The sequence below is a fragment of the Pagrus pagrus genome, assembly GCF_965226575.1.
Source record: "Pagrus pagrus genome assembly, chromosome: 3".
Lineage (NCBI taxonomy): Eukaryota > Metazoa > Chordata > Actinopteri > Spariformes > Sparidae > Pagrus > Pagrus pagrus.
In genome coordinates, this window is record NC_140187.1 from 8,682,380 (window position 1) to 8,703,034 (window position 20,655).

At 39.6% G+C, this 20,655-nt stretch overlaps 1 protein-coding gene across 2 annotated transcripts in view; it reads right to left on the reverse strand.

Annotated features, from left to right (window-relative positions):
* Positions 1–18,497, reverse strand: part of pacsin1b (protein kinase C and casein kinase substrate in neurons 1b) — a 32,726-nt gene extending 14,229 nt beyond the window's left edge. The window contains exon 1 of one of the 2 annotated variants that reach the window (XM_084349969.1): positions 18,326–18,497. The gene's annotated coding sequence lies outside the window, so the exon portion shown is untranslated. Of the gene's footprint in view, positions 1–3,184; positions 3,336–18,325 lie in introns of those variants that run through there. The other variant, XM_084349970.1, reaches the window with a different exon arrangement.
* Positions 18,498–20,655: the final 2,158 nt, after the last annotated feature.

A 20,655-nucleotide genomic window follows, 5' to 3' on the forward strand; every position in this document is an offset into this window, starting at 1 on the left:
TTAAACCAGAGAGACTGGGTTGTTGACACGATTACGTATATTACTTCACAGAAATCATTTTAAATATTTGTTTCTTGAGTCTGACTTAAAAGCAACAACTGAAAGTAGACCCTTGGATTACTGTAGCTATCTGCACAGGGATTTACTTCGGAGGAAACCAGGTAACTTGGGTTTTTAATTTCCTGGATCTCTGCTCTGAGTCTTGGTTATCAGAGACGTTTATAATCAGTCCCTACTTTCAACTGCACCATCCCACTATGATATGATAACAAAAGCCCTGATATTTTTTCTTAACTTGAGATATTTGCACAAGCATAAATCACGGAAGTGATACAACACTGAGATAAAAAATGATGCATTACAAAAAGTAAGATGTATGAAGGAGCGCAGGTGAGGCAGATGCGTCAAACAAAACAAACACACAAACCACCCAACGAACAAAGAGAAGAGCAGATCAAGATAAGATGCAAAGCGAAGATGCAAATGAACTGGATGACAAACATGAGGTAACAACAAAATAACGAGGAGGGTTATAAGAAAATACTGTTATCAGCGCGGTGAAATGCCAGCTGCAGCTACAGACCAGTTTCACTGAGCCGCTGCTGGAATACAAAATACCAATAAACAGATGAGAATGTGAAGGCATTAGAGAGGGATTTGATGTTGTAATCATGGTTGGGATATGCGAGGTCATTTCTACCAAAGTGCTTCACAAAACAACCAAAGTATGCTGAGAGAATGAGTCATCTGAGCTCTCACGAATGACAAACTTCCTGTGTTAAAGGAACAGTTCAACATTCTGGTAAATGCTCTTAAGTAGTTTCTTGTCAAGAGCTGGATGAGAAGATCAGCACCGCTTTAATGTGTATTAGCTTAGTTTAGCACAAAGACAGGAAACAAGGGGAAACAGATGACTTGACTCTGTATGAAGGTCACAAAATCTGCCTCCCAGCACCTCTAAAAACTTGTTTGTTTATTCTGTACAAAAACTGTAGGAACCACAAGCTGAGGTTTAAGCAGATTTATGTGCCAGACTATTTCTTGGCAGGGAGCAGTACCTTCCTCTCCAGGTGAGCTGGCAACCTCAAATAAACCCCAACTAAAAGCTGGTTGTTTCAACACTTAATTTTTGTGTACAGACTACACAAATGAGATATAAACTGTTAATCAGAGGTTCTGGTAGGCAGATATGTGTTATCTTTGGACATAGCAAGGCTTACTGGTTGCGGTCTTTATGCTAAGCTAACCGGCTGCTGGCGGTAGCCTCATTTTTAGCGCACAGACAACCTAACACTATAATAACTTTTAACAAACCAGGAAATGCTTTATACACCATTTATTTAGCAATTGTTTATTGTAAAGTTGCAACTGATGTTTAACATTTTTGGAAATAGTTAATACATACTGCGTAGTTCATCTATAAAGGTTATTTAGATGGCCAATACAACAATATATAAACAATTACAATTGCTCAATTAATGGTTTATAAAGCATTTTAATGTTCTTCAACAGTTACATAACTATCAATTAAAGCTTAATTAACTATAAATGTACCATTTATTAATTATGTTATTATAAAGTGTTATTAATATCATGATAATGGATATATTCTGACTTGATGTAATGATGCCGTACCCTCACACACTGCAACAACAACCCTGGCTGAAAGCGAAAGACCCATTGCTACTGGCTGCATGGTTGGAGGAGTCAGTTCTAAAAAGGAAGCTGACTTCAGCAGTGTGGAGGTGGCATCGGTTACAAAAGATCAGATACACAATAAACAGTAATATGTAAGAAGTGCAAGAAGACTGGTACAACAAAAGGAGGCAACACGACACACTTATTTTAACAACCTCAAGCAGAAACATCCGGTCGAGTATGAGAAGCTATTGGTAAATTTTCATATCAATATTCCCTCAAATATTGTGGTTTTATTTTATTTCTACAAAGCACGTCGTATCAGTTTCACATGTTTATGGCATGACTTTCATGTCCAGGCGATGGGGACCTTTTAACAATTGTACGTGAGAAACCACTGGACATTTTTAAGAAGACCTCGGGAAAATTTCCCAAGTTGTTTTTGTGCCTAAACCTAACCCGAGCATAAGCACAGCATTGTCACAACATAATAGAAAACAGAACTTACAGAAAAATCCAGTTGCAACACAAAGAAATGTTAAGTTTCAACACATCCATCCATTTTAATTGGGTGCCCTTAAAGTAGCCTAATGTATATCTACGTTTCATTGAACAACCTACTCGACTGAGGCCACCAGCTGATCAGAAATTGACTGTTAGCTGGTTGTCTCATAAATTAACAAAAAACATCTCACGAAGCTGTTGATTTGATGCAGAAAGACACACATATGAAACAATAGAAAGAGAAGGAGCACTGATGCGTTTTGATAGGAGGTTAGGGGGGAGGGGTTGGAGCTGCATGGGTATTTGGGTCAACCGTGGTCTAAAGGATGGAGCAACACTTGTGACAATGAAGAGGCAGAGATGAAACGATAGAGGGAGGTGAGGAGACACCGAAAGCCAAAATCCAGTTAATCGAGGGAAATCTCCAACCCATCAGCTTTGGGCCAAACAAACGCCTCGACCGGATGCAGCGTGGAGCATGGCATGAGTGGGTGTTTATCATGCTTGGTTAATCCATTAGCTACATGCCGAGAGGGGGCTTTTGTTCAGGATAGCCCTTTGCTTGGCTCGCAGAAAGGCAGATCGTGGTCTAGGGAAACAGCTAGACTGTCTTCTTCCACTTTTTTAATCAAAGTCGCAATAAAACAGAGACAGAAATAATTAAATCTGACTGAATGTCTCATTTAGAGTACACTCTCTAGTGAGTTAGTCATTGTCGATAAACAATACCTTCCCACACGCACAAACCCAAACATTGGCAGCACCCTCCGAGGTTTAGTCACCACCGCACCGCTTTGATTCCTTTTTCACTCTTTCTCCTCTTTCATCAGCACAACCTGCAGTCTCGGTCAAGCATCCACATCCTCACAAACATGTCATGACACTAAAAGAACACGGGGAATCCCCATCCCCTGTAAAGCAGGTGCTCAAGCAGCTAAAAGCACCACCGCTCGTGCCACGGCGAGCATCGACACGTCAAACCCCGAGACAAAGGCGAGAGAGAGGGAGACCACAGCCCCCCGCCACAGCAACAAAAGCTTACCCCCGGTCCTCCATTAACAGCGGCTAAGGCTGCAGCTAGGAGAAAAGAGACACGTGGGCTCCTCCAGCAGTCAGCCCCTCTCCTCCTCGCCTCCTCTTCTCCCCTCCCGTTCGCTTATTTTTGCGTCCTCTCTGACTGACGGAGCATCAGCGTGCAGAGCGAGAGGACCACTAATCTGTGATCTGAGATCTTCCTGCCCGGAGCACTGTGCAGGAGGAGACTGTGTGCGTGCATGTGTGTGTGTGTTTCTGAATGAGTGAGGGATAATCCTGTGGTGCTTTGCTTGAATGGCTCAGACAGAGCAGCAGGCCAGAGGGACAGAGAGGAGGGAGAGAGCAGAGGAGGGGGTTGAGTAGGTGGGGTGCTGCTGCTGTTAATTCACGGCGCTGTAGATGCTGTGGGTGTGTGAGATGTTTAGTGATCAGAGTTTGTTAAACACCGGAAAATTGAAACTTTTGCATGTCTATAAAAGCAGCACAGTCGGTATTATTAATGTAAGTTATTAGTCATGCATATTTTTTTTAAATGCTGGGAAACAAACAGAAAAACCTAACCTAAATACACAGATTTTCTTCATTAAGATCCATGCATTATTCCCTGAGAAAATAACAAAAATGTGGAAAACGCCCATCTCGCAGTGTTAAAGAAAATACGAAAAAAAAATCCTGAATTTGTCTCTTAATCACCAAAAGTTAATGGGGTCTATTCTTGGCCGAGACCCATCCTCCATCAAAGATTTGTGGAAATCTGTTTAGTAGTTTTTGTGTAATCCTGCTGACAAACCAACCAACCAACCAACATCCTTGGTGGAGGGAAGAAAAGGAATTTTTGGATCCATTTAATGTTTTGGTTTGCAGAATTGTGCGCCTAAAGCCACTTTTCCACCAATTTGGTTCAATTAAGACCAGTTCAATACATATGAGAATGGTTATTGTGATGATTTCATTATCGAAAGTTGTGGATTGTACCACAGGAAGCACCGTGGTCATGATTGTGGATCCACATTAGAAGGGGTGCGCTCTAATGTATTTAGTTTAGCAGCTTTGGTGAAAAATTCAGCCTAGAAAATGGTGTAAATAACGTCTTCTCAAATCAATTTGGAACCTTGGACTTGGATTATGCCAGATGACCTGTATGGAGCGTTAAAATGTTTTTCTTTTTGTTGTTTTTTTACTTTTAAAACAAGTCCCCATCTACTTCAGTTGTTGAGGAGAATGCTTCAACACTGTTTCGCTGTGAAGCTCCAGAAATGTTTTGTGGACTAAAAAACTTAACCTGACTGTCCATCTGCATAGAAGTACTTAATGATATTAATTGAATTAACTGAATAACTGAATTTCATTTTTGGGTCAACTGTTCCTTTAAGGCTCTGGCACATCAGGTCAGGAGAGCAACTACAATTTTCAGCAGGTTAAACTTTTGTTCTGAGTTTGTCCTTTCTGTGATGACATCTACTTCATTAGAATGCAGCCAAATCTCTGATTCAGTTGTTGACATTTAGATATTTTTCTGTTTTTGTTTTCTGACATCTGAATGGGAATAAAATACCAGTAATTATTTAATTTCTGCCCTTGATGCTACTCCTGAGCTGCTGCAGTGAGACAAATGTGTGATCTGCTACACTGACATTTAAAATGAGTGATGACAGAAAGGTTTAGAGGTGACTGAGGTCAAGCTGGCTTCTTAACTTTGCTGCCAGGCTTACCTCATTGTTTAACAAAAGCTACGTTCGGTTTTTCATAAGAAAGTGTAGCCGAAGTCTTCAGATTTATGCACTCTGGAACAGGTTACTTGCTTATTTTAACTTAGTCTGGATGTTTTTCTGTGAAAAAGGAAGGAAGGACCAGAGGTAAGTAAAGCTGTAGAAGGTGGGATGAGAGAAACTTTCAAGATTCGGTCCAGTGATCCAGATAATAAAAGAGTCTCCATCTCAGTACACCACAAATTCCTTCAGTAAGCTCCACTAAAAGACGAGCAGGGTGGGGGGCTAACCACCAGGGGATTATGTCAGTATCAAGCTGAGCATAAGAAGGGTGGAGGTGACCCTGAGGTAGATATACGTAAGCTGTAATTAATTTGCATTGAGGCCATAGAGCAGCTCTGCACTGTTGACATGGCAGCCATAAAATGATTAATAAGTAGACAAGATGTCATAAAGATTAGAGCAGAAGTTAAGCTATACAGCTGTACTGTGTGAGGACAGCATTTCACCAGCAGCATTATTTAAAGCACGGCCCTTATTCGAGAAATCCTGTGTGTTCAAAAACAACAGAGGGAAACATTTGTCACCATCTCGGCTGCAGCTCGATCACCTCGCCAACCAGACTGACATGGTGTCACTGTCAAGAGAGAGAGAGCTGACTGGACGCCTGTGTGTCTGCTCTGTGTGGAGTGTTGAGCTGTGAACAGGTCAGGTGAAGTGGAGGACAGACTGGTGACGTGACAATGACGATGAAGACTCGACTGTGCTTCAGTCTGTAATCAGCGCTGTTACACTGGCGCTTTCACAAGTGAGGCGAAAATAAGCTGGAAATCAGGAAGCAGAGCAGCAGGGTTTGATAGATGGAAATAAATAAGATTATGACACATACAGAATCAGGATTAGTTATAATTAAACATCTAAAGCCAGTCTAGCAGCTCTGTAAGGCTGTAGTAACTGTGCTTTGAGCTAACACCAGCAGGCTAACATGCTCAAAACGACAACGTTAACAAGCCGATGTTGCACAACTGTAATGTTACCACGTGTATCATCGGTGTAAATGGAAGCAAATAAAAAAATGACCTGATGTTGGTGACAAATGAGAAGTTAAGCAATCACTAAAAGTTATTGCATTTGAATGTCTGTCATTACAGCCCATCCGGAGAGATATTTCAGTCCCGGTTACAGCAACTTGATTGGATTAAAGTGACATCATAAAGTTGTATTCAACCACAAACCCCTGGGCTGGGCTGCTGAAATGTATTTCCTCTACTGACTAAGATTTCATGTTGTTTGACCTTCTAACATCTTGTCAAAAGCAGAAATAAGGCAAATATTACAGCAGAAATGAAATGCTTCAGGATACAGTGATAGACAATGTGACGTGAGTATATTGTTTCAAACAAAACAAACCTTACATGTGTGCTGTAACACAGTGTGAAATCAAAATATACACACACATAAAGCTGCAAACCTGTCAGAACAGTTTTAAGTTGAAGCTGAACTTTAAATAAAAATGTAAGCTCTTGCTCACAATCTATCTTGTACTATTTTGTTTACAGAACTCCTCAAACTCTCGGAGGAAATAAAGGAGAAACTGGTTCAAAGTCAGTTCTTCACATTGAATTTGGCGGCGAGAGAAGTAACTGCAAAATAAAAAACAACCATATTCAAAGATTTTCAACTAGGTCAGGGAAGTATTAAATCTCAGCAGGTGCAGCAAGACAAACTGATTAAACACGTATTAGCATTTAAAACACACCCACGAAAAATGTCTGCTGTGCTACCACAGGAGATAGATAGAGACTATTTTTTGTTGCTGTATTCAACACCTGACTGACAGCTGAAGAACAACACTGCTGGCCACGGATCACAGCTGACATGTTTTTTTTTTTTAATAAAAATCCATCAACACAGTAGTTTGGGCATTTTATCAATGTGTAGTTGTTATCAGCTGAGGTCAAACCTTCCACAGAATCCATAAGCCAGGATGATGGGTGTTAAATCTCAATGCTTTTTCAGCTTTAAGTGAATACTGTCTGTGGTATCGAGCACTGAAAACTGGCATTGAATGCTTGGTCAGATTTTCAGTCTTCTTGACTTATTCCTTTGATAACAACAAGGATATTTAGGAGGCAAAGGGGGTCAAATGACAGACAAGAAAGTTCAAGACAAGAAAATTCCTTTTTTGTGTGTCTCTTGTGAGTCCTGCATCTTTATGGCAGTTAAATAAATTGTGCCCCTTTAAACTGAAAAAAGACTTTCAAAAGAAAAGGTTTTCAAAAGTCTTGTTTTGTTGTTTGGGACCAAAAGGCAAGTATTGTATTTGCACTAGTGTTGCAAGTTTTCTAATAAAACCCAGCACAGACAAGGTACTTTACGAATGGATTCTTAAAAATTGTAATGGATTCCTGTGAAACGGTAAACTAGTTGCTTGTTTATGTTTTGTTGTTGGGTTTATTCACTCATATAATTTCCAGTCATTGCCCCATTACAGTAAGCACCGATGTGCCCAAAAGTACAACTGCTACTACGTGTCACTTTTTGGTAAGTCAGACTGAAATATAATAACTATAAAACTTTCATATAAGAGTTATAAAATGACGAAAGTGAAACAACAGTGTGCTTCAGTTTAGCCATCACAGTGAAGGTAAAAGACAGAGTGTTGCTGACATTTCCAAAATAGTTCATAAAATTGAGTCGACACAGCAAGCAAACAAATATATTGCCTCTTATGCAGCCTCACAGTCACGCAGAAACTTTCTGTATATTTTGAAAAGCAACCAATTAATAATTTCCACTATCTATAACATCTTCAGGTACCCTCACAAACACACAGACAAACACATCCACCGTATCTCCCACTGCCCTGAGCACAAACGACTCCTGCAACGGTGAAATCTGGGCTCCATTATTCAAATGCAGCACTTTTTCTTTCCCTCAGGACAAACTGTGTTGCTGCTGCTGCCCTCATCAGATTCAGGTCCTATATATAGAACCCCATTCATCAATAATTCACACTGCTGTGTAAACAGATAGAGGAGATGACCAGCCTGACTCACGTGGACAAATTCTTTAAGGTTTGATGTAATCTCACGTCACTGTCAAGACAATTGGATTGTGTGACAAATGGATCGATAGAAGTGGGAAGCGCTACAGGCCCGGGCAAGAACTTTGTGTATAATGTGTTTTACACCCTGAGGGCAGTTTGGTAAAAAAATAAATGTCAAAGCCAATCCCAGCAGCACAAAACACATTTAGTTTGTGTTCGCACTTCGCAGACTGAAACACAGATCAACAACTTCATTTGAAATGTAATCTTACAAAACATTTATTAATATCACCACTGATGGTCCCTGGTAAACAAATTCAGCCCTGTAAAGCATCCTGGACTATCTACTTTGGTTTTCTCTGCAAACGTAAGTGTTGCAGGTAAATAAAATGTGAATGAAGGTAGAGAATCTGTGCGGCTCTCGCCTCGCCCTGATAAAAAGTACTTAACCCTCAGCTGCTCTCATCGTGTTGCTTCCCAGCCAGCAGCTGAGGACTGCAGGGTAAAAATATGTGTAGCTGTATGAATAAAAAAAGAAGTGCGCTCAGATCAGAAAAAAAGGTGTCTATGCCGGATCCAAGCAAATAAAAAAAACTCAGCAAGAGAAAGCACTTAAAATTCATGTAGCAACATTTCGGCAGCCACCGACGATTTGTTGAAAACCTCGGCTGCCAGATGGCAGAATAAGTGGAGCTCATTCCTGTTTCTCTACAATATTCATGCAGCATCAATAATACACACATTCTGGACAAAGGCAAACTTCAATACATCCACAATGGTACTAATTTTAGCAGTTACAGCCTTTATACAGTACCGTTAATGTCTTATTGACTAGAAGGAGCAAAAGGTGATCCCTAACTTGGAGACCAATTACACACACAGGAAATAGAGTCGCAGATGATCAATAACAGAACTAGAAGATAAATGAGAAGTGAAGCGGCCGACCACACCTTATTCATATTCATCTGTATAGACAGAGGGAATCAAAGGGTATGTCTGAGAAACCTTTGTGAATACATAAAGAGGATCTCTAGCCGTGTTTCTATCTAATCCTGTCTTTTTTTCATGGATTAAGAAGATTGCGATTTTGAAAATGAAAAAAATCTGCTTACAGCTCGAGGCTACATTAGCCGCTACTAGCATAACACACCACATCTCTGAACAAACTGTCAGTGGTCAAGTTGCCTTGTAAGTAATGTATGTCCTCGGTTTTGGGGCTGCTACTAACAATTACATTAATTATCTATCAATCAATCAATCAATCAATCAATCAATCAATCAATCAATCAATCAATCGATAACTCATTGATTGTTTAGTCTGTAAAATGTCATCAAAATTGTGATAAATGCTCATCAAAATTTCCCAGAATGATGTCTTCAGATTGCTACTTATGTTAAACGGACGGTCCAAAAACCTAAAGACTCGAGCATGAATAGTTGACATTCTTGCTCTCAAAATGGCTGAAACGATTAATCGATTAGCAAAATAGTTGGCAATTAATCGTCTTTTGAGTAATTGATTAATTGACTTAGTTGCAGCTCTAGTTTTGACAAAGATGACGGATGCAAGGAATACAAAAGACAATGTATCTGGTTGTTTAGCTTTTTAAAAAAACTGTATATCATACATTCAATGCTAACTGGCGCGGGGCCCTTTAAAAGTCCTTAACCTTCAATTAGATAAGGCAAAGATCAAGGTCCGTGTGTACTTAATCTAAGATGACTGTTTGACCAGCACCTGTTTTAAATAGCACTTGAATTTACACATCACTCATACGAGTCAGATGTTATGATCTGTTACATGACAGCTAACATGGAAACAACTACTGGAAAAAGCTCTGAACTACAAATTCAGCTATACAACTACAAACACACAACATTAAGGTCTTAAAGGAGAAATTTAAACGTGTCATTACAGATCGGAGAAGATAGCGGAACCTCGTCTGTCCTCTCTGCAGCCGCTCAGTCCTCGACAGCGTCACTCCAAGTAATTTCTGACAGCTTTCAGAAGTGACACCTGAAACTCAGACTCGGAGCGCGTCACTGCTTAGTTGCAACCATGACACATCCTGCGGTATGCAGGAGCACACCTTTTACACACACACACACACACACACACACACACACACACACACACACACACACACACACTGCAAGACTGAACTTTGACAGATCCTTGAGAAGACACTTTATTAGACCATCAATAATTAGCTAGCTGCGAGGAAGGGTGGAGACTGAGGGCTCTCCCTTGTCACACACACATTCCTCAGAAAGGCGTCCGCGTGGTCAGTAAAGGATATTCAGAGACAGAGAGAAGGACACAAGAGACAGAAAGTTAGTCATCAAAAGGTTGGAGGCAGACAGGAAGAGCAGAGGGACGAGACGGTCAAACAGGTGGTTAGATAAAGCCTGTTCTGTGGAGGACAGACGGGCATCAGACAACATCAGGGCATCAGGTCAGCTGTGCTAGCCTCGATCAATCAATACAGATTTTGCTGATGTACAATGGATGAAACGTGCGAAGGGTGAAGAGTCTGAGTGTCTTTCAACTAAAGGAGAAAGATCTTGGAGCCACAAGTCAATATATGAACAGAAGAATATTAGTATCCTCAAAAAAACAAAATATATCTTTGGCGGACGCCGTTTTTTCACAGAAACAAAAGCATTGTGAACGCTTCAACACATTTGAGGACAAACACACAAAGCTCTTTTGTCATTTGGTGTGAATAAATTGAATCAAAGCAAGCAGGTGTGTGTCCTGTGATAATAGACAGAGAAGCTCCTGCCAAAGCAGCCAGCCACTTTTTTCCACACAGCAGAGGTTGGCAACTTGCAGGATTGTCGCATGAAATCCATATAGTCCTCAAAGACTCCAATAAAGCCAGTCGTCTTTACACACAGACAGATGCTCGTCTCCACGGTATGTGCCATCTGTGTATCATCTAATCACGGCTCTCCCTGTGGGGCTGGCTCCATTTGACCCCGGTGTTCTATCCCATTATAGCAGGAAGTAATATACGACCTCCTGTGCGGGCAAAAGAAGAGCTGAAAGGGCTGCAGGCCTGGTCTTATTACTCGAATAGGCAACACAATCTTATAATTGAGTCTGTCTTCCTGCAGTGATTCGACAGCATCTAGCATCCTGAGATCAAGAGTCGAAGTCCCCCCACAACCTCCTCTCCAAAACGAAACTTATTTGTATTGTAGTTAGTTTTGAACTTTTACCCAACACTGGCTAGTCATACTGCAGAGCTCCAGTATGGCGGCCACAAAATTTGAAATTCAATGGAAATCAATGAAGCTTAATTTAATGCAAATCAGAAGAAAAAATCTCCCAAGATGAATGCTTTTGAATGCAGCTCACACAAAAATCTCACCCCAATCTCAGTATCACAGGAATCTTCCTCTGCAGCTGTTTTGCAATTAGATTTTTATATTACTGTTTTTAGGTCGGCTGAAAAATCTGGACTGAAAGTTCACTCTTGACCTTGGAAACTTAGACTTACTGATATCATCACTTTACATTTCCAATTTACTGTACACTTATGGAAACAAAACCCAGACACAAAGTGCTGCCTACTGGTTAATTTAGGTAATATTTCATCATCATTATTCATTCATTTTCTTTTGCAGTTGCCGGATTGACAACAATTTGCACGAAAAGAAGAAAAAAATACCAGCACGCAGTTGTGTGTGTGTGTTTGTTTCCAGTTTCTATTCAATCCTACATGGACATGATGGCGTGTCAGTCACCAACGGTCCACTACTTCAATTTAACCATGATGTCTCCGGAGAAGAAAGCATGGCTGAGAAGTTCCTTTGCATGCACGGTTGTAAAAGACCGTTTAGTATTCTCTGAGGAGCCACGTTCTCATACTCCACGGTTAAAAGAATTCAATCAATGCTCAAGGACAAGTGCGGAGGACACTCTGTGCTCTCCATCGCAGGTTGTCTGTAATCAATAACCTTTTTTTTTCACTGCCCGGTGCAGGGAGTCAGTGTGGACAGGGCCTTTATTGAAGCCCCGGCTCAGCTGCTGGAGTCAGAGTGTAGTCAGCACACACTGACGCTGATACTGAGCAGGGAAATGGAAGTGACTCATTCAGTGACAGTGCAGCTGCTAAAAGCTATGAGAGCTACACACACATAACCGCACACTCAAAAAGCCTCTGTTGTTGTTCTCATGAATGAGAACTCCTCTGGGTGTTCGGAGTGAGATCCACTGAGAGGAAACACCATCAGTGATGCACTCAGTGTGTGTAGGCTGCTGTTCAATCAGCAAACAATCCATCAATCTACAATACAGAATGATTTACAGGGCCGATTTTCTAAGTATAAATAATCAATCGAGCAACAACTAGTCTGAACACAGATACATACATTTAATAAAAGTTAAAACTATTTTAAAACAATGTCTAAAAGCCCATTAGCTTGTACATTATCTTCTAACAGGACTTTTTCACTTCATGACTCATCTATCAATCGAGAAAATATTAAACGATAATGAAAATAATGGTTAGTCGCAGGCCTTCTTCACTCCTGTGCACACAGACCCCATCTTTAACGAGCCCAGTCGTCATGGCAACATCAAGCCCTCTTCCTTCCTCCTCTTTTGGCTCTACAGCTCTTCACTGACACTATAAATCTGACACGCTTGAGCCTCAGAGGAGTGAAGCGAACCTGTAGCCAACAACCTCTAATAGCCTCTCCTTGTTCCTCTTAAGCTGCGAGATGGGTTCTGTAATGTACCATCCACAACAGAGGAGCCCCGGAGATACGGGCTGATTCATGGCCCTCCGGAAAGTGGAGGCATGCATCACCGATTCGCATCCGACTTATCCCACAACTCTTGGAAACTCTTAACAGCAGTCATACAAGGATGACTTACATTAAATTAATAGGTAGTTAAACTATAGCTACTATATATATTCAGTGTACAAACACAAGAGACTAAGAAAAGGAGAAAACCCTCACAGTGAGCATTTCGGCTTGTAAAAAGTGAAAATACAGGATAAATCTTGAGTCTGACCTTAACCCACACTGTCTGTCTGATCACAGATTTATCCCCAGGCAGGGACCTGGATGCACCTCAGGATAAAACAGCTGCGTGGCCGAACTGTGTTGGCCTGAAGCTGTTTGCTGCACCGTACAGCCTGCTGGTTAGATTGTGCTGATTCAGAGTCTATAGGCACGATGCAGCACAGTCAGACAGTATGGACACAACAGGGGGAATTTCTAATCAGTGTCTGGGAAGACCTCATACATAACACAACGCCCACGTCTGTTGTAGATTTGCCTTTCATCATGACTGGATTGCTGAGTCAGCTTCGGATGAAAACTGGGAACTTAAACAGACACCTACCCAGACAAATGTGTGTATTATTTATGCTGTAGACAGGACATTTTTGAGCTAAAATGATTAATCAGTGAGTCCAAAAATGATTTAGCAACAATTTTCTGCAATCAATTAATGATTTAAAGATGTTTTAAGCAAAATTGCCTCCAAAATTCCTGGTTTCAGGTTCTGTATTCAGTGATTTACTTGAGCTGTGTCAAAAATCACTCCTTTATTTACTCATCCAATACTCCTCAATAGAAACTCAGTGCTTTACAGTGAGTACTGAGTCATTTTTGCATCTTTACAGCAACATTATGTAACTGAATTTATCTTAAAATAGCAACTTCAAAATCAACCCACCCAACACTTGTTTCTGTAACTTCACTGAGAGGGTAGACACAACATTGTTACGACGTCATGAGTTTTGTTTGTAGTTAGCACCTACATTATATCTGAAAAATTGTTACAGACGTGGGATTTGTGTTTTACGATGATGATGTGGAATTGCATAAAATGCCAATTTCTACATAACGCTGCTTTAAAATGCAATGTGTTGTGGGATAGTTAACAGAAAGTAGTGTAAACGCCATGAATACTACTTTCACTGAGTGAGTATCTGATAGCACTATATAGAAGACAGAGAGAGAGATTTCTTATTAAAGGTAATATCTTTGGTTTTGGACAGTCAGTCAGACAAAACGAGCAAATTTGTGGACATCACCTGGGTTCTGAGAAACTGTGATTAATGTGTTAATGAAAACAGAAATAATGATTCGTCTAAGCCTTAAGGTTTTGACATCTTTCAAAGCATTGCGGGACTTTGACATATGAACATTTGTTACATTTGAGCCCTAAAACTCTCTGCTTTTCAAAGTATACATTAGTTTTCAAACCTGGCGTCTGTGGCAACTTTCCCACCCTGGCACGCGTTTTACTTCACCTAGCAAAGATTGGTTTGCAAGCGCCGAAGGGGGGAGGGACCGTGGTGAAGGAGGAAATAATAGCAAAGCCAATGGCGTCATAAGCACCTCGACAATGTTTGCGTAATTACTCTCACTGTCAGGAGGAAAAGACAAAAGTTCTGCACTGCTGATTTACAAGACAATGAAGGTCTATACTAAAATCAGCAATAAGTATTCTTAAAGCAAAGTGTCTGTTCATAGAGGGAATCAGGCTCATCTTGGTATTCTGTCTCCACTGAGCTGCCTGCCATTTTTCATAAAACACAAAACTATAATTGACATTTACTTTCTGCCAAGGCAGGACAATTCTTTTATGCAATTGTTATCTCATGTTGGTCTGCCACTCCACAGTTCAACAGTTGCACAACACAGCATGCCTTGGTATGTAATGACAGTTCTGCCCTTTTCCTCATTGTATCACGGTAACACCAAACACACCACAACACAGGTCAAACTCCCTGAATCTTCTCCTGTGTGACATCAGCTAGAAAAAATGACGGAGGATTCAACCCCCGCTGGCCCTTTAAGGACACGCAGCCTGCCTTTCTGCCACGATCCCCTGTGAGGATCCGATCTCAGGCTCCAATTACTTTACAGTTCAGACCACAGCCAGGGCCCTGCTCTCTCACCATCAAGCCTGTACATCTTTACAGTCTCTGAATATGCAGGAAGCTTTAAGACCTTTCCATTCAGTCGATAACACAACTGTTTGTCCATATAGTTTTGAAAAGATGCTCCAAACTGAGAGACCTTACAGGAGAGCAGCCCTTAACCTTAAACAATTATAACTAATCTAGTGTTGAGGTAATTCTCAGAGGAAGTGAGATAAAGTGAAAATTTTAATTGCATTCATCCAAACCCAGACATATATGGATGAAAAAGGCTTATGACGTCTAAGCCATATTCTTGGTAACAAAAGAGACTAATAGAAAAGAATAAGTTAGCTTAATAGCTTTCAATCAGCTAACGTCCGGCGGGGCTCGTCAGCACCAGATGTGACATGCCCCGCTTGTAAGTGCAAATGGAAATTGGAAGCAAACAGTGGCGTCTGTGCCCACTGGGAATAACATGGTCAAATCTATAATTATTTATACAGAAAAAGAAAAAGAAGGCGACTTGGGGTTTAGTCTAATTAATTACATTAGCAACGACGGCTCATCTGCCATTGCTCCCACAAAAACAGACAGGAGTTGAACCGGGAGCCGCAAATCAAATGAGTGTCGCTCATTTGTCACATGAATTAATCCAATTAGGCAGCCGCTCAAATACAAGCACTTTAACATGTGTGCAGAGACACAAATCCACTCACGCCTCCCTCCCTCTCTCTCTGGATGACCCTCAGCTATGATATTTCCATGAAATACAACACTATGTTTTTAGGTAAGATACTGGAGCAGATGATTAATTTAACAAACTAAATACAGCACATACTTATGGTTGAATAACCCCGAAAGATTTATGTAGTGTTGTGTTAACTACATGAAAAAAAATTATTCTGAATTACTAATTTTTTAGTCTTTCAATGTCAGATTATATAAAAAAAAATACCATCATACTTTCATATCATCTGTGACCATTTTGTCAAACTCCATGTTACAGTGTAGAACCCAAATGCACACAATTAACAATGACTATTACCCAGAGAAAACATCAAATCCTCAGGTTTGAGAAGCTGACACTTAATAATAAATAATAATTAATGATAAATGACTTACGAAATTAAGCAATAATTAACACTGTTGTTGATTTAGTGATTAAACATTTGATCATTCCAGTACCAGTGAGAATGACATTAGATTAACCTAATCAAGCAAACCTACTGTGGATTACTCTGCTGCCAAGTACCTCATTGGAGGGATGACTATTGGTACCTTCACAAAAATATTACTTCAATGAAAATTTTTGATGAATAATCGTGATTAATGTGGATACAATGGCTAAAGTCCTTTACGCAAGGGACTAGTATCAACAGGGGGACCTGATGAGATTTAGAAATTAACTCCCCATGTCTGTTTCATTTGGTGCAGTCTGTATTTTCCTCTGATTCACTGACATTATCCCCTGGATTATAATGCTGAGGCTCTGTGTACCTTCGAAATTCATGAAGCACAGCGTCTGTTCGTCAACAGCCACATTAATGTTCTGCATGTGGTACAAGCATAAACACACATTTACAGCTCATTTCAATCGGGTAACAGATGCTTGGTGCTGTACTTGAATATGAACAACATTCTGCTGCTACTAATCTTCTCTTGTCACCACTCTTTTTAAAAGGGGCACTATGTAGTTTTGGAGAAGAAATTCAAACTCAGACTTTTGATATTTACAACATTAATGAGGCAATAATACAAACTCAGAAATATGTATTTTATATGTAGAATAAACAAGCTGTTCTCAGAGGAAAATAAGGTCCCCAGAACACTGTTTGAAGCTAGAAATGTGGCAGGGTCCGCCAAATATAAACAAAGTAAAACAGAATGAAGTTGTGTTGTCCTTTAAAGTCAGTTTGTTTATTCAGTTTATTCAGTCGTGAAAACAAAGAGAGTTTGTTTATTTTGGGCATATAAAAACAGCCCATGAAGGTCTTCCTCTTCTGATTAAAGTTTCTTCCCCAAAACTACATAGTTCATGTTTCATACTTGTTCAGTTGTCTGACAACAGGAAAACAGATGCTTCAAAAGACATACAGCCCAAAGTCACCAAGATGCAGATTTGCACAGGAGTTGTTGTATCACATGATCACTGTGTTTGGTGAAATATGGCAGGTAATTTGCGCTGGAATTTTTACTTTACGAATTGCAGACATGGCAGATTTGGGATTAAGATAACAGACGACCCCTGTAACAATTACAAATTACTAGAGGTCCCCAGGTATCACTAGTACCATGCATATATGCTTTTAAGTGGGTAAAGGCAAGTATTAGAACAAGTAGAACAGTCATATTACTTTAATGTAATGCAGCCTTTGAAACAAGGAAAAGACAACACGTGCCATTTCACAATCTTATCATTTCGAAAATGAAACACAATATATTGTCTCACACCACAATAACAATATAATATTGATAAATCGCTCAGCCCTAGTCCAACACTTCCCAAAAAATGCCTGCCTGGTAAATGTCCACTTCTTTCAAACTCAAGAGTCCATGCTGAAATAACTGATAGGTTCACAGACTCAACAGAAAAGGCTCCAACACATCCACACGAGATATCGAACAAATGTTTTCACAGAAAGGGTGCAGTGGCCTTTTAAGACACGAGGGGGAACACGATGTTTTTTCAATAGATTGACTTCTGTTTAAGGCATTACATCAACTTTCCTCTCTAGATTGTATTTCATGCATCATCTCTATAGAATATTTTCCGTTACAGATGCCCTGCGGGGTGTCGTTGTACTGTACTGTGATGTATGTAGTCCATCAGTGATCAGAGTTCAGAACCGTGGACAGAGCTCACTCACAGATCACACTCTATATGTTGACATGCACATCACAGCCGTCCTGACCTGATTTACCACCAGCTGCTCTACAATGATAAATCAAAGAAATGTGTTGGTGTGGAGGAAGCACAGGCTCTCCCCAGAGACTGGCTTTCTTTTCTTTTAATTTTTTACTTTTAGCATCCCTCCCTGCCCTCTGCAGCCTGCTGCTGCTGCTGCTGCTGGGTGCCCTCCTCTCTACACTGATGTGCTCTGCACAACCACTCAAACGCTGCTAATGTATTTCTTATGTCAAACTGCAAACTTGCTCAATAATTACAGATGCTTGTTCATTTGCATTTGTAATGGGTGTCACGAAGCAGGTGCACAGTCTAGCGGTAAGTTAGCGTCAGATCACTTCAGCACCAAACTGCAGGTTTTATGATGCAAACCGAGAAGCTCTCACAATGACGAGACTTATTCTCAGAATAAGTAACTTTAAACGCTGTGGACTTTAATTTAGTCACATAAAGACCACCGCTGACTGAACGAATGTAGCAGATGTAACGGTTCGGCCATATGAACTAAATTAAGCTAGTTTAGCGACAACAACCCCGCGCTAACTTAGCCGTTGGAGTGATAAACGGTTGTAAAAGATAAGGAATGACTCACCTAAAAGATTTTTTTTAATCCAGCTTCTTTGAGGATTTCTAAACTGTAATCATTGTCTTCATCAGCAGGGACTGCCTCTGTTGTATCGCCGGTGGATGTGTCGCTGAAAGGAGCCGCCAGATGGGGGATGGTCCCTGCGTCCGAGTCAAGGTAGCCGTAACGAGCAGCCGGACATCCGGGACGACCTTTCAAAATAAACGTTTGAGGTAGGAACAATCGGCGGGAACGCATGTTATATATTAAAAAACAAAACAATTAAATGAATGAAAACAATATATGTAAAAACAAAATAAATAAATGAATAAATAATGAAGAGACGAGCATAGATGATAAAATTAAATGTACAAAATTTAAAAATGACTTCCGAGTAGCCCTTTCACAATAAACGTTTGTATAGGGGACGATCAGCAGTGTAGCGCTGTTGCCCCACAGTTAGAAGGTACCGGGTTCGAAACCCGGTAGGATCCAGTTCCCTGCTGGTGGGATTTTCCGGCTTGTTCACACCCCATTCATAGGTGAAACTGTAAATCTCTATATATAAGTCTATATGTCAACCTGACGACCCTGTGTACCCTTCCGCTTGCACACTGTCAACTATCAATGATAAAAAATATACATAACCAAGTCGGAAAGTTTCTGAAATAAATACACAATAAAGAGACAAGCAGAGTTATACAATTGAAGGTACAAATTTAAATCAAAAAATGACTTTGTTTGTCATTATTATTACTTGTTGTCTTGAAGCTGAGTGGAAACCCTCTGCCCTCTATGTTGTTTGTTATGAGGAAATAATCTCAGATCATTAAACCCCCCACCTGTCATAAAAAAGGCTTAAACAAACACAGCTCTGCTTTAATATGGGATCATTTAGATGGAGGGAATGGTTACTGAGGAATAATCTGAGAGCAAGTGAAAAGTTTTTATCATTAAACACTTGAGGGATATGAATTTTTCATTTTGAAGATTAAACTTTTAATTGGCACAATTTGTGCAGACTTTACAATTCATGAAAGTATATTCTATATATGTATATCTTTGTTGTCCTATACTTGGCTTCTCCATGCACAATTATTGTTTATTATTCCTAGTGGTGGAAGAAATGTTCAGATCTTTTATAAAACAAAAATAGCAATACTACATTTTAAAGATAGACCATTATAGGTACAGGTCCTGAATGTTGATTTAGAATATCACAGTTAAAGTATGTAAGTATTAAGTAGCAACGTGAACTATTATCAAACATAGAAGTAATGTTATATATAATTGCACTTGAATAAATGTAGGTCTACCTAAGCAAGATTCTACCACTGATTATTCCAGAGTTTTCATTCATTCGTTCATTCATTCATTCATTCATCCAACCTTTATTTAAATCTCAAAAAATCATTGAGGGCAAGCCTTCATTTTCAATGATGTCAAGAGCACAAAAAACAGAATAGGTGCAAAAATTTGATAACAAACAGAAACAACGAACACAATCACAGAGCGAATAAACAGAATGGGTATATAAAAATGCTAACAGACAAAAACAGAAATAAAACAGAGGTGCATAAAAGATAAATGGCAGACAACCATACAGGACAGCACGTAGTTAAAAACAGTAACATTCAAATGCTGATTAGTTTGAAATCAAAGTCTTAAACTGACCTATAGATATAACAGTATCAAGTTTAAATGTACGTTGTAAAATGTTCTAAGTGTATGGAGCACAGAAACAGAAAGCAGTTTTCCCAAATTTAGTGTTTACCTGGGGAGGATTATACAATCACTAGAGCGTGTTGAATAGTGACTCTGTGACTAGTTTAATAAGGAGAATAAAGAGAATTGGATAAAGTTAATTAAAAAATATTCAAATTAATAGATTTTATCCAATGTTTTGATACCAGTGATTTGTAGAATGGGCCCATGAATGTTTTTATTTTACTGAAATTTGTCTAATCACTCAAATAATGTGCTTTAAATTAGTATTACTGTAAATACTGCACCTTATCCTCTCGCACCTTATGTTCCACCCACCTTTTATACCTCAGTATTTTATTTTATTTTATTCTATTTTACTTACTACCTCTTATTTTATAGCTACATGAACATTTTATTGTAAAGAGTATTTATTGTTTTTTATATTGTATATAGTATTTTTTTGTTTCTATGTTTGCCCTTGTATTTTGATTGTAGCCCAATGATGTCATAATGTCAACATAGTTTTTGGAAAACTTGATATATTAATAATAACTTTAAAATGCTGTCATATAGCCAAATAAATGCAATCTGTTATACTCTTGAATACCACTAGCACAGCACCGTATATTGACCCAGCTGGTGTTCCCCTC